A 16013-nucleotide genomic window follows, 5' to 3' on the forward strand; every position below is an offset into this window, starting at 1 on the left:
TCAAAGGTGAGTTTCTTTACAGAAATAGTTCTAAATATATAAATGTATTTACAGAAATGTTATGGGGCATGCTATTACGTATAGGTTTGAAATGTAGGCTATTTAGCCTGTTTATTTGCTATCAGATACACATTATTTAAGTTAGGATTTTGCTAGCTAGAGGTAAGCCTCCAGACAGTTATGTTGAAATAGTGAAAATGCATATATGATATCAAAGTTTAGCGTCTCAAAAAATACCCACAAAGTAATCAGTGAAAATTAGTGCTGTTAAATGATTAAAATATTTAATCACAATTAATCGCATTAATGTCATAGTTAACTCGCGATTAATCGCACATTTTTATCTATTCTAAATGTCCCTTGATTTCTTTTTGTCCCATAATTTTGTTTCATTTTAATGCTCTTATCAACATGGAAAAGTGGATCGGATTGACTATGGCTGCTCACCGTGGCCAAAATGAGCGCCCAGTTTTTTCCGCAACAGAGCCAACAGAGCAACAGCTTGCTCGAAGGTTACTCAGAATTTGAAGATTTTATCAGAACGCCAGGGAACACCTCAAAGTCTGCAAAATCCAAGAAAGAGGACTGGCAAAAAGTAGCAGACCAAATTAAATGTAGAGGAGTGACCACGCGTTTTATCGCTTATTAGAGTAACCTAGGCCTATGTTTTTTTTTTTTCATACTTTCATATTTTCATTTATCATCTTTAATGTCATATGATGTGATTTCAACAAATGTATTATGTAAATGACACCCTCACAAAAAAACGATAGGCTATCCTCTCAAAAAGTATAGGCTAGCATATTGCGCTGTGCTTAAGGAGCCTATCTATCACGCAATGAGCAATTAATTCGGTTTCATGTTAAATTCTGCCAATTATTCTTGCACCTTCTGCAACAGGTTCCTGTAGTAAAAACGACGTACGGAGAACGGGCCCCAGCTCTGAAGTGGTGCTATTTGCGAACCACGTACGAACCACTTTTCCGGTTCTCAGTCTGTCGAAAGAGAAAGAACTGGTTCGTGATTAAGCACCGGCTCCGAACCGACACCCAAAATGCATTGGTGGAAAAGGGGTATGTGACTCCACATTAGTTGGAGCGCTGAAGTTCAAAAACACAAACACAGCTTTGAGATGGATCCCAAGCCACGGTGGACAACAAAAAAAGGACCAATAAAGGTTAGTCAGACTCGGGTCGCTCACTGGCAGTGTGCACAATGTTGTATTTCACTCCATTTTTTGTATGTCACAAAGACTGTACTTGTATACATGCCACCCCCATCACCCTGTGTGACTCCCCAGTCAACACTGTAAGTAAGTAAGTAAGACTTTATTTATATAGCACATTTCATACAAGAATTGTAGCTCAAGGTGCTTTACATAAAATCAATAAAAACAATAATACAAGTGATAAACAATTCAAACAAAAATAAAATCCCAATAAGATCTCTGTTCAAGAGAGAAAACAACTTTAAAAAGTAGGAAAACACTTTTGAGATAAAATTACTTAAATGCTTTGGTAAAAAGGTAGGTTTTAAGCTGTCTTTTAAAAATGTCTAGAGTGTTTGCTTCCCTAATATTTATGGGTAATTTGTTCCATAGTTTTGGGGCGTAATTGACAAAGGCCGAATCACCAATCTTCTTATGACTGCTTCTGGTGACCTCTAATAGGCCTGCATTTGATGATCGCAGTGTTCTAGCTGGTGTGTAGTTTATAAAGGAGTTAGCAATGTAGCTAGGTCCTTGTCCATGTAGAGCTTTGTATGTGAGGAAAAGGACCTTAAAGTCAATTCTGAAGGTAACAGGGAGCCAGTGTAAAGTAGCTAGGACAGGACTAATGTGTTCTCTCCTTTTAGTTTTGGTTAATAATCTAGCTGCAGAATTTTTTATGAGCTGTAGTCTTTCAGTGGTTTTCTTGGGAAGACCAGTGAAAAGTGCGTTACAGTAGTCCAGCCGGCTGGATATAAAAGCATGAATTAACTTCTCTGCATCATTTTGGTTTATGAATGGTCGTACCTTTGCTATATTCCTCAGGTGAAAGAAAGCTGTTTTGGTCACTTTATTAATGTGAGAGTTGAAATTCAAATCTGAGTCCAGGATTACACCGAGACTCGTCACGTCTGGTTTAAGACAGGGGGTTAAGCCTCCAAGATTCTTAATAAGCATCTCTCTTTTGGATTTGGGGCCACATAGTAGGACTTCGGTTTTGTCTTCATTTAATTTAAGAAAGTTATCATTCATCCATTTGTTTATTGCCAACAGGCAGTTGGTAATGGAATTGGTTGCATCGTTGGGTTCAGTGGATACATATAGTTGTGTGTCATCCGCATAGCTATGGAAATCTATGTTATGTTCTCTGATTATGTCGCCGAGTGGTAACATATAAAGAGAAAAAAGTAATGGACCTAAGCAGCTTCCTTGAGCAACCCCGTAGCAGTTCTCATGTTTCTTGGACCTATGGTCACCTAAACTAACATAAAACTTCCTTCCTGTGGTATATGATTTCAGCCAGTTCAATACACTATCCGTGAACCCAATAAGCTTTTCCAGTCTATTGATTAGGATGTCGTGATCAATTGTATCAAATGCTGCACTGAGATCTAACATGATAAGGATAGAGACTTTATTTGCATCAGAGTTTAGTCTGAGGTCGCTAATTATTTTGGTGAGAGCAGTTTCAGTACTGTGATATTTCCTGAAACCTGACTGCGAGACTTCCAGGATGTTATTTTCTTCAAGAAAATAATTTAATTGGACTAAAACTATCTTTTCCAGTACTTTACTAATAAATGGAAGGTTTGATATTGGTCTGTAATTTGCAAGTAGACTGTTATCCAATTTGGGTTTCTTTAATAGGGGCTTTACAACATCTGTTTTGAAGGCATCTGGGAAGACGCCAGTTCTAAGGGATGTGTTTATAATCTCTAGCACCGGACCTGAGACACTATCAAACACTCGCTTAAAGAATGTTGTGGGTATAGGATCAATATCTGAGGTTGTGGAGTTAGATTCGCTGACAATTTTGGAAAGTTCACTAAGTGTGATACAGGTAAATGTGCTCATGGTTATGTTGCAGAATCTACTGATGTCAGTTTCGACCCCACTATTAATAATACTCGCTCTGATCAAAGTTATTTTGTTCTTGAAGAACAAAGCAAGCTCTTCACATTTAACTGCTGAGGATGGAGGTGGGGCAGGGACAGTGTTTAGCAGCTGGTCAATGGTGGAGAAAAGAACTCTGTAATACTGTAATAATGTTGGAGAAATATTCTCTCCTTGCTAGACGGATGGTTTTGTTATAGGTGGTTAGTGTATCTTTGTAGATATTGTAGTGGATAGTGATCTTTGTTTTCCTCCATTTTCTCTCTGCTGCACGGCATTTTCTTTTCGTTTCACTAACATTTTTATTTCTCAGCCATGGGGAGGTTCTGCTTGTGCTCTTCTTTTTGGTTTTCAGTGGTGCAACAGAGTCTAACACAGATAATAGTGCATCATTGAGGTTCTCTACCATTTCATTCAGAGAGCAATCATGGTTAGTCGGCTCATATAGAGCAAATTGTTCAGAAAATGTCATCATAACTGTATCGTCTAAATATCTTCTATGGACTAAGAATTCTTTTTTGGTTTTTGTTAGGATAATTTCCACATTAAAAAGTATATAATGATGGTCCAAAAAGGTTGCACAGTGATAAACAAGCACATTCTCACAGAAGTCAGTTAAAGGTAACTGACTTCTTGTCGTCTGACTTAGTCTTCAAAGTTCTGTTCTCTCATTCAACTTGTAGCGGGGTTTGCTCGTTTAAAGATAGAAATACTTAATTTATCATAAAGTCTGGGGCACCACCCTAATATTGGTTTAGGACATTAGGGAATCCTATGTTTAATATGTAATAATCAGTCTCATCTTTAGGAATGAATTCGTTCTAAGAGTAGAGCCAATCGTAACATCAGTGAACACGCACGTCAAAATATCTTTACAATGAATTTATTCAAGTAAGGTAAACAGATTTTATGAAAAGTTGGATTATGGGTTTGATATGAGAGATTGGTTTCAATGAACAGAATGAAATGGTCTAACTTAAAGAAAGGCAGAAATTGTACAGTCAGTGATTACATCCTTACAAATCATAAACAGAGCTCACGCCAATGCCATGTCGAGGGGGAAAGAGCGTTAGCCATAGTTACGTTTGATCAGGGGTTGATCAATGATGTTGAGGGCGGTTTGCGCCAAAGGTCCATTTGAAGAATCTGAAGTCACAGCGCGGCTGCACTGGGTCATGTGACTGAGTCTGCGGGATCTCAGTGAAGTCGCATTTGGAATTGCGTTTTTGGTTCTTCTGTTGAAACGTCCAGATAGTGTCGCGATCACTATAAAGTTGAATCTCAGGAGAAGCTTGGCGACGTCCTTGGAACGCCAATCCTGATGGCGTTCATGCCATGGTCGGTTTCGCTGGAGTCCGAGATTGATGGTCATCTTAGGGCTTTATACAGTTCGAGGGAGGACCCGTCTGGGGTCAGATGTGGATTGGGGGAAGCTGGGTTCTCAACTCCCCCCTCCTTCCTTCACACCTACCAAAGGTGTGATCTGATCTCTGGCTGATCATTCGATGGTTCAAATATTGTTCTGGACATCTTGGTACAGTTACAAAATATAGTTGAATGATTGTTTTATTATGATAGCTTCGTGTAGATACCAAGAATGACGTGGTTATCTTTCAGGAAGAAGGAGTTGTTACTAGAATCAAGATTTCAGTGAACACAACATTAAAACAAAGTAACAAACATAACACAAATATCCCTCTCATAATTCTCCACCTTGTACTCTTGTGGTAAAGTCTCAAGAACTTTCCTCAAAAGTTCTGATCAAGGTATGTTCTTTGTTCAAATCGCCGCCGAAACGGATAGCAAATGGTCGCTGGAGACGTGTTGTCTAAATCAGGCCCTTTGAAGCTTGCAAGCTAGCAGGAGGGCTGATTTGGTAGATTGGGGAGGTCCCCCCCCCATTCTATGGTTCCTTTGCATCGGCGTTTGGTGGGTAATCAGCATACTGAGGGTGTCACAAGGGCTGATTCTGATGTGATTGAATCACTCTTCAGGTGTGGCAAGATGTTGGCTCCGTGTGGTCTTGTGGACCTCACTACATCCCCCCGGATGTCAACTTTCATAGACCGTCGTCGATGAAACTGTTGACATGAAGACAAGAGAAGAAAGACCACAGCAGCGTAACAGCATGTCACCCCCCCTCCCCAGACATTGGCATGGCTATGAGTGATTAAGCTATGACATGACATAGGAAAAAGGTTGAGAGGAAATTATTGAAACAAAAAGAGGCACTTGAAGTGGCTTACAATGGCCGTAGCAATTGAAGCTTTGTGACTAGGGGTCTAGATGAGGGAAAAGTTGTCGGCTTTCCAATCTTTTTAAATCAAACTAGTTTCAATAAACTCATTTAGGTTATGGTTACAATTGACTGCCAAAGACGTATACAAATAACAAATAAAGGTACAAGGTAATTATAGTACATACTTTACACAATTATAGTTACTAAGTAGCTTCTTGAAGTCAACGTAACTAAACCACATTGATGAACTGCATCTAATAATGTAACTTTAGTTTGGCAACCACTGTTATTTTAAAACACAGCTGCGGGAATAGTCAATGCTTTTTTCGACAAGCTATATCGTGGCGGCATAATAGGTTACGTGTAGAAACTGCATTGTTTAGTTGCTTCTAAACAAAAGTCCTTCAGGACTAATCACTACTGTCTGTTTCCTTGAACTAGACATGTGCACCAACGTATTAGTTGGTTGGTTAATTCACTTAACCAAATAGCTACACTATTAAAATAGAGGCTATAATAAAGGCTCTTATGCTATTTTCCGTGAAGAGCTGGCCGAGGCAGATTACAACGTAAATGTCGGGGCAGCGGTGTTTCTGAGCACGCGCGTACCTCCGGTCAAACCTAGCCGCTTCCTTTGAGCTAGCTGGTCCCACACACACACTCGTGCTGGCGGTAGGTTACGTGTACAGAACTGCGTTGTTTAGTTGCTTCTAAACAAAAGTCCTTCAGGACTAAGCACTACTGTCTGTTTCCCTGAACTAGACATGTGCACCAACGTATTAGTTGGTTGGTTAATTCACTTAACCAAATAGCTACACTATTAAAATAGAGGCTATAATAAAGGCTCTTATGCTACTTTCCGTGAAGAGCTGGCCGAGGCAGATTACAACGTAAATGTCGGGGAAGCGGTGTTTCTGAGCACGCGCGTACCTCCGGTCAAACCTAGCTGCTTCCTTTGAGCTAGCTGGTCCCACACACACACTAGCAGCTATTTCACGAAAAACAATTGAATACGCACACAGCCACTGTAGCCTAGGCACAGTAGTATTAAATACATGGTGCTACATACAGTTAGAGCTCGCTCTATTTTAACAGTTAGTTTCACAAAAGTTACGATTGCTCATTTCAATCTATCTTAGCCTCACACGGGGCGCCAATATGTAGCGGGGTTTGCTCGTTTAAAGATAGAAATACTTAATTTATCATAGTCTCTGGGGCACCACCCTAATATTGGTTTAGGACATTAGGGAATCCTATGTTTAATATGTAATAATCAGTCTCATCTTTAGGAATGAATTCGTTCTAAGAGTAGAGCCAATCGTAACATCAGTGAACACGCACGTCAAAATATCTTTACAATGAATTTATTCAAGTAAGGTAAACAGATCTTATGAAAAGTTGGATTATGGGTTTGATATGAGAGATTGGTTTCAATGAACAGAATGAAATGGTCTAACTTAAAGAAAGGCAGAAATTGTACAATCAGTGATTACATCCTTACAAATCATAAACAGAGCTCACGCCAATGCCATGTCGAGGGGGAAAGAGCGTTAGCCATAGTTACGTTTGATCAGGGGTTGATCAATGATGTTGAGGGCGGTTTGCGCCAAAGGTCCATTTGAAGAATCTGAAGTCACAGCGCGGCTGCGCTGGGTCATGTGACTGAGTCTGCGGGATCTCAGTGAAGTCGCATTTGGAATTGCGTTTTTGGTTCTTCTGTTGAAACGTCCAGATAGTGTCGCGATCACTATAAAGTTGAATCTCAGGAGAAGCTTGGCGACGTCCTTGGAACGCCAATCCTGATGGCGTTCATGCCATGGTCGGTTTCGCTGGAGTCCGAGATTGATGGTCATCTTAGGGCTTTATACAGTTCGAGGGAGGACCCGTCTGGGGTCAGATGTGGATTGGGGGAAGCTGGGTTCTCAACTCCCCCCTCCTTCCTTCACACCTACCAAAGGTGTGATCTGATCTCTGGCTGATCATTCGATGGTTCAAATATTGTTCTGGACATCTTGGTACAGTTACAAAATATAGTTGAATGATTGTTTTATTATGATAGCTTCGTGTAGATACCAAGAATGACGTGGTTATCTTTCAGGAAGAAGGAGTTGTTACTAGAATCAAGATTTCAGTGAACACAACATTAAAACAAAGTAACAAACATAACACAAATATCCCTCTCATAATTCTCCACCTTGTACTCTTGTGGTAAAGTCTCAAGAACTTTCCTCAAAAGTTCTGATCAAGGTATGTTCTTTGTTCAAATCGCCGCCGAAACGGATAGCAAATGGTCGCTGGAGACGTGTTGTCTAAATCAGGCCCTTTGAAGCTTGCAAGCTAGCAGGAGGGCTGATTTGGTAGATTGGGGAGGTCCCCCCCCCATTCTATGGTTCCTTTGCATCGGCGTTTGGTGGGTAATCAGCATACTGAGGGTGTCACAAGGGCTGATTCTGATGTGATTGAATCACTCTTCAGGTGTGGCAAGATGTTGGCTCCGTGTGGTCTTGTGGACCTCACTACAAACTGAAGTGATTAACACAATGTTGAATCCTATCAACACCAAAATAACTTCCATAAACAAGTGTGACCCATTATCATAACATAACCTCAAAGAAAAATCCTATCGAAAATAATCTAAATTAACAAAAGCTTGATCACTGAGCCCCTGAGAAGTCTAAAACTTCTTCCCATCCAACAATCATTAAACAGTATCACTTCTCCAAAAATTGAACTCTACAAAATCCATCTATCAATACCCAAATGGTTTCTCTAACCTTAACTGTGAAGCTTATCGTGTTTAAATTCCTTTTCTCATAATACTTATCCCACATATGAAGTATTAACAAAATGACTATGCATCCATTACAAATCCTCTTGTATGCTAAAATAATGCATTCTTCTTGATATAACACAAACTGTAGAGGCATGATCTTTCCATGTGTTAACTTAGCAAAATCTCAAGATAAATGTTTTATGCAGACCATACAACCTCCATTTTTTATTCTCATATCCTTCCTTTTTCCAAAATGCATTTTCTTGTGGATTTGTCCAAGTTCGAATCTCCATTCCACCATTCCTTTCTCCATCTGTCCGCTGTATTCTGTAATTCTTATCAAATATACTCAAACAAAACAAAATTCTCACTCTGGGTTAAATACAGTCCAATATGGATTTTTGCTCAAATTCCCACAATTAAAGCACGCATTTTGGATTGACCTAGCAATTCGTGTTGGCCTACATGTTTTTCAACAGCATGTCAATACGCTCTGCATCAGCTTCGACCATAGCCCACAACACCACTTATTCCAAACACAACAGGGACTCAAACCCTTTGTTCCGGAGAGGACTTTAACCTCTCCATCTTTGAAACACAATGGCAATTGCAAGTCAAGGCACAAGCTTCAATCTTTGCGGGAATCCAAAGCAAATTTATAAAGATGGCAGATGTCAGAAGATATCTGACCTATCTCCATCCAATCAGAAAAAGCTCTCCAATCAGGCTAAAATCTATTCTTTTCTCCACTTAAAAAAAAATCGTGTATCTATTTCTCTCCACGAACCCATTTTGCAATACAATAAGGTCCTTAAAACAAAACGACTCCACACTCGAAAATCCACATTTATCAATCCATATTTGCATTTGCAATAAACTATCGTTACCATACTTTTGTTTCATGTAATCGATGTCTGGACAGGTCAATTCTGCCTCCAGACCATTCATTTTTAGAATTACAATCCATAAACGATAACCAACAACGGAAAATAAAGACACAATTACTCCTTTTCGTTTCTAAAAACAATTAAATTCCGACTTCACAACTTTCAATGAAAATAACTGCACAATCATAAATTACAAATATTCAAACCGAAAAATAATTAAAGTTTTGAAAAATAATTAAAATTTTGATTTTTGTAATTTGTATATAGGTTGAATAATAGACACCATTAGTTACTCATACTTCTTTTAACATCAAAAAACATAACTTGTAATTAAAGCAAAAAATGAACACGCGTGTTGCAAACTTAAAACCTCTACTTTGAAATTTCACAGGCCCATACTTCCTAATTTTTTTTTTTTTTGTTCTCCACCTTCAGGGACTCAAACCCTTTGTAAACACTCTCACTCACACAGCTGACTAGTATACTTTTCTCTCGGGACTTAGAATCACGTTTTGGCCGTAAATAAATAAGAACTGTTATGACCACCAAAGCCAATACAATTTCTCAAACTATCACTAACCCAACATATTCTAATCCTAGGGTCTCAAAAGACACATAACACGATATAACATGTGAATTTATCACCCTTTTGTGCGCTCGTCAGCACACTTTCCCTGCATGCTTTTTTACGACTTTCACGTAAAGGATAAGTTCTCCGGCCTTACCCGATTAATTTGTACGACTTGCACGTACAGGACAAAAGCTCTTCTCCGGTCTCCACCCTATTAATTTCGTACGACTTGCACGTACAGGACAAAGCTCTCCTCCGGTCTCCGCCCTATTACTAACTAAACCGAATTATTGACCATAGTCTAAACAACACACATTTAGACAACTCAAATTACACAGAAGCCAAAAAAAGAATTTCTCACCGGTTCTTTCAGGATCCCGCGTCAGCCACAAAACGTCCAACGGGCGCCCCCCCTGGCCCTGCTGTCTCACGCATGGCGGAAGGAAAGGCGGCTTTTTGCCGGAAGATCAATTCGCCGAGGGGAGCCGCCTGCTGAACGCCGTAGACCAACGAGGATCCCCATACGGGCCACCAAGTGATGTGGAAAAATTCTAGCGGCACTGTGTAGATTTGAATAGTCAAGAGATGGCGGTTACAATAAATTTATTTTGCTTGTACAAAATAAAGATTTAACCAAGTACTTTGTGATCAGTCATAACGAAGGAGGTGCTAGCCACAGGTCGTTCGCCAGAGTGATGAAGAACAATCACAAACGCTACCTTATATAAACGTTAGATCAAATGGCATTCTATAAGGTCAATCCATCAATGTAATCAAGTCTATGATTGGCTTACTCAATTCAGTGACAGTTTGAAACAATACATCTCTGTACCATTTGTCCCACAATCCTTTGTGCGGGCCACTTCAAACAAGTATTTGATTAACCCCACCCAATGCAACAGGAAGGGTCAGAGCAGCAGATCACAATAACAATACAGTTGAATCCACATTGTCTCTAGACCAGCTGTCTCTTCCTCCCCAGGTGACAAGAACCCTCTCAGATCACCCAGACTTCCCGTCTCTTAGACTTCACGTCTCCTAGTTATAAAACTGCAAATGTCATCTCTACCAAATGGGTTGAATCGACTGTCACTGTATTAAGCTTCTTCAGACTTCCCTTAAAACACATTCCTCATATATGAAACACACACATTATAACTGTATTCCAAAATTTCCACGACATTCACTGTTTTGATGTCCTCACAACAGGTTTACAGAGCTTTAATTTCTGCCTGTATGCAGGAATCAGATGGACCATGGCCAGAGTGACCCAGTGCTGCACGAGGGACGGCTTGGTAGGCTCTACTGACTGTAGTGTAGCAGTGATCCAGAGTGTTCTCTTTTCTGGTTGGGCATTTGATGAATTGTCTGTATTTAGGGAGTTCGTGGCTAAGATTACCTTTGTTAAAGTTGCCGAGTACGATAACAAGGGAATCCGGGTTTGCTCGTTCCACACTCAGAATCTGGTCGGCGAGCATGCATTGGGCCTCTTTAACCTGTGGACCCGGTGCCATGTAGACTCCGACAAAAATGAGTGACGCAAATTCTCTGGGCGAGTAAAAAGGTTTATAGCTTATAAAAAATGATTCCAGATCCGGAGAACAATGTTGCAGAATCACTGTCACATCTACACACCAGCCACTGTTGATGTAGAAACAAATACCACCGCCTTTGGTTTTGCCGGAGAGTGCAGTGTCCTGGTCAGCTCTCACGAGTTGAAAGCCTACCAGATGCAATGCGGTGTCCAGGATCAATTCGCACAGGGAACGTACGTTGGAGAGGAAAAAACTTGGAAGCACGGTTCAGATTCCACGTCTGCGTAGCCGAACTAGCGCTCCCACTCGCTTTCCCCTTCTTCGGCGTTTCACTGCATGGGCAAAGCCTAGCGCAGCACTGGCTAGAATTCCCACTAAATCTGCCGCTGGAAGCAGAAAAGTGGGAAATAAATCCACAGGAGTTGTAGTCATGATGTTTAGAAGTACTTTTCTTGTTAGAGAACCCCGGAAATCTTGGCAGAAGATTGAATTAACAGACAAAACAAGACAAAACAGAGCGCACCTAGCAACCGAGGCAGCCATCATCTGTGCCATCTTGGATCTCTATGTCACTTATCTTAAACTGTGCATAGAGACTACTTTTCTTCCTCTGCCACAACCACAACCAGTGACTGCAACATCCCATTGTTAGACAGATTATCCTACCACCGTCACACGGCCTAGCACTGTGTCCCTGGGAAATGATGGTAAAGTAATGAATGACCGTTTATAAATTTACATTTAGTCATTTAGCACATTTAGATTTACAGTAAGTACAGGGACATTCCCCCGACCTTCTGATTACTAGCCCGATTCCCTAGCAGCTCAGCTACCTGACTCCTGTTAACATAACAGTGACAATAATTGTATGAGCCATGGCAACCCTAAAGGCTATGTTTTGAAGTAAAAGCATGACTTAAAACGTTTGCATCACCAGATGCCATACCCTTAGGTGTCAACTCTGGTCTGGTGGAGGAGAACCCATTGGGGGCCCAGAAAACAGCTGGCAGCCAGGCAAGTGCAAATATAAGACACTCAAAAAAATACTCAAAGCTTTTCAATAGCATTGCCAACTCATTGTAAGGCATACCTAAGTTGTTCTGATCGTGGTGGGGGGATACATATTTGTCAAAACAACAAATGTTTTCATACTAATGCTTTGTATACAACCATTCAAGGTAACATTTGTTATTTACATCAATGTTACAGCTAATATAGAAGAACCACAGTGTATGCCAATCATGCAAACTCTTGTAAACTCTTTTTACTTGTCTTTAATGACAGACACATTACAGGTTATCATCCGGAAGATGGAGACATTGAAGGAGAACCAGCAAGAGGCTCTCCTATTCAGTCGACTACAGGGCAGACACACTGAAGAGGTGCCAGTGATGGACCTACAGGTGGCCCAAACACAGGCTGAACTCCAAGACCTTGAGGAGCGCCTTAAGGTGCTGGAGCCGAGTGCACCAGCTGGGCGTAAAAAAGTTGGTCTTAACTCCTACGTCGGTCTTAGTTACGTCCGACTTTGTGATTTGAATTTACACCGAGTGCACCAAGCTTGACAGGCCACGGTCGTAGCTACGCCTGGTTTTAAGATGCGCGTCCTTGTGAAAATGCGAAAGCGTAGATCGTTGCCAAGCAACACATCTAAGAGCCTATCCAAAGCGCACTTAGCTAGCCTATCTCCCTTCAAAACAAGCCATGGATTTAAAAAAGAAAGAAAAGGAAAATACATTTTACTGATAGAGAAATTAGAAAACTTCTAGAGTTGTTTACTCAGAATAGAAGCGTGCTCACGGGGAAATGTAATGATATCAACACAAACAAACAGAAACAATCAGCTTGGAAATCGATCACCAATAAAATGAACAGTGGATTTGTGCGATCCTGGACAACTTTTTCTCGCCTTAATGTCCTTTCCATATGTTGCCTATAAACAAGACGCACTGCATGTGCGATCAAACTGTTATACATTATAATTACCATGGATATTAGTCCGATTTTCCAAATGTACACCCAGGTGCAGCACATAAAGGGCTTAAGTCTAACTGGTGCACTAGTCGTAACTTTCAGTTCTACGTCGGACGTAGCGTTACACCCAGGCGTACGCCCAGCTGGTGCACTCGGCTCCTGGAGTTCCGAAAGAGAGTGGTAGGTGTTTGGAGATGCCATGAACTATGGCTTATGGCATTCAACGTTCAAATTGGTGCTGACAATAAGTTCATGACTTCTAATTGCAGACGCTGTGATGAAGTGGAAGACGGGACTGGGAGAGAAGGCTGTGGAGCTCCTCATAGCGGAGACACTCAAACAAGCCCCGGCAGGCCATTCAAAACAAGTCAGGTGAATGAATCATGATTGCAGCTTCCATATCCAACCTTTCACATGGCTATGTGACACAAAAATAGAATCACATAATATTTTTTTTATGATTTATATTATTTTATATGTGATTTTTTATGACTTGTATAGCCCCTTTCACACGTGCAATTATGTTGATAGGAAACTAACTTATTTTGTGCTTCATAGTCAGGGCAAACAAACAGGACCTGTAGCGGGGACTGGCAGAAGATTTTAATTCACTGTTTGGCACTTTGTTTGAAATAAAATGACTGAATGTTACATGGAAATGCTGCCTCGTTTATGATTAGCTTGAGTAAGGCTACACATCACACAAACATAGTCCTCCTAAAGTTGGCTACCATGTATCCTATTATACAAGATCAAGTAGCATTTTGGGCAAATGAGGTCTGCATATGAACCGCCCCAATATAAGCAGTAGAATTGAGAAATATAGGTTACTTAATTAACGTCGCAATTACGGACAGGCAACGTCACAAAATTACGTTGCTAGGAGGTCGCTGTTACGGACTGGCAACGTCACAAAATTACGTTGCTAGGAGGTCGGCAACGTCACAAAATTACGTTGCTAAGAGGTCGCCGTTACGAACTGGCAACGTCACAAATTTACGTTGCTAGTAGGTCACGGTTACAGACTGGCAACGTCACAAAAATTGCGTTGCGGTTACGTCGCCAAAGACGTTGTGGCAACGTATGTTTGGTCATCGAATGACGTTGTCGCAACGCAACTGTGTTAGCTGAGATGCCCTGCCCTGTGTCTCTCTGTGATCATTATGTCATCATTATGTGATCCAACTTGATTCACATCATTCCGCTTATACCATGGTCACTTGCCAACATTTTTTTTTTTACAAACTTTAATTTATGTTTTCATGCGTTTTGTAATAGAAAACCTTAGCCAACTCTGATATTTCTAGTCCGCTCAGCTCATAACTAACACCGGCTTTCCTTTGGCTGAGCTATGAGCCCGAAAGCTAACGTAATGGTAGCAAGATTCAAAGGCAATAACATTGTGTACGGTTGACAAACAGTAAATATAATTTTACAGTGTGTTTGACAAGAAGACTAGCTAGCTAACCAGCCATGTCACTGTCCCAAAATCAATATCAAGATTTTCACGAAGAAAGTATCGGCCATATACTAGTACTAGGCTATAGTTTGGCCGCAGCCTGTGGAGCAGGTTGAATAGCAAATTGATGTGAAATGACCGCATCAAAGTTGACATTTTCTCCCAACAGTAATTATAATTTGAAAGTATGTTTAACAACAAGACTAGCCAGCTATCGAGCAATGTCATTGTCCCCAAATCAAATCAAGATTTTTACGGACAAAATAATCGGCATGTCATGTTGGCCGCGGGATGTGAGATGAGCGGTTACGTGACACTGACAGTAAATCCAGAAAAGGAACATTTTCCAAATAGGTTAAAAGAAATATTGAAGTCACTCATTGTTGTAGCTAATTACATGCTAGGCTTTGACTCCATCCCTGTTGTTATGGTTACTTATTTCAGACAATTTGTACAGGCTCATACTATGTAGCAAGCGCAATAATTTAGAACGGTGAACAAACTGTTTTGCTGGAACTACTTAGTAGGTGTCCATATATCACCTGATAATGGACACCCCTGCAGCCAATCATAATCGAGTATTCACCCAGACCATGGTATAGACTAATTATTTGTTTGTAAACATTCGGGATGCGTGCGCAGCATGGTGGCAGAAAACCGGGAAAGGATTGCATTTTTAACGGCTAGAGAATTACACGGATAGTTAGATTTAAAAAGACCAAAAAGGTCGAGGAGGACAGTCTTGAAATTTGAGTGAGAATGTCGCCCGGTAGCAGCCATGTCTTGGTCGCAAAGTTCATAATTTTACAGTTCAGTAAATTCTACACCAAAAAAAATCACAATGTTGTATTTTACTCCATTCTACACCAAAGATTTCGGGGAGGACTGCCTTTTGAAGATACGAGCCTGCTAAAGATAGTCAGTATCTCGAATTTCTTTAACCAAGCCTGTTTCATTCATCATTTGCCTGAGAAAGCGACCTCTGTTAGCCAGGCTAGTTTTACCCGTTTCACTCGGTCAGGCTATTTCAAGGTCTGGGGGGACAAGTGACTTTTGTGCATGGACAAGTGAAACGTAAATGTACTTGCCCACATGACAAGTGCCTCAAACAGTTAATGTCAAGCCCTGCAATCCAGTGGCCAGAGAGAATAATTACCTGATCGACACTCCAAGTGTATATACCCGGGAGAAGTTCGTCTTTTGCCACCGACATGCGCAGTTGAGCCTGCTTGACGTTGTGTGACGTAGGGTGATAATTGGTCTATAAGGATCCATATAGCACACCCACACCTACTGTACCTACAGTCGGACTAACAAAATTCAGTCAGGAGTCAGGTGGCTGAGCGGTTAGGGAATCGGGCTAGTAATCTGAAGGTTTCCAGTTTGATTCCCGGCCGTGCCAATTGACGTTGTGTCCTTAGGCAAGGCACTTCACCCTACTTGCCTCGGGGGAATGTCTTTGTACTTAGTGTAAG

General features: G+C 40.8%; 1 protein-coding gene and 1 long non-coding RNA gene across 6 annotated transcripts in view; both read left to right on the plus strand.

The window, feature by feature from the left end:
• cpxm2 (carboxypeptidase X (M14 family), member 2) overlaps nt 1-16013 on the plus strand; it is a 216595-nt gene that overhangs the window by 9079 nt on the left and 191503 nt on the right. The window lies entirely within an intron of this gene.
• LOC134031228 (uncharacterized) lies at nt 965-13731 on the plus strand. The gene is made up of 5 exons (XR_009931854.1): nt 965-1177; nt 11699-11812; nt 12043-12592; nt 13349-13451; nt 13638-13731. It is a non-coding gene; the product is annotated as an uncharacterized LOC134031228 (long non-coding RNA).

This window comes from Osmerus eperlanus, chromosome 12, assembly GCF_963692335.1.
Source record: "Osmerus eperlanus chromosome 12, fOsmEpe2.1, whole genome shotgun sequence".
NCBI lineage: Eukaryota > Metazoa > Chordata > Actinopteri > Osmeriformes > Osmeridae > Osmerus > Osmerus eperlanus.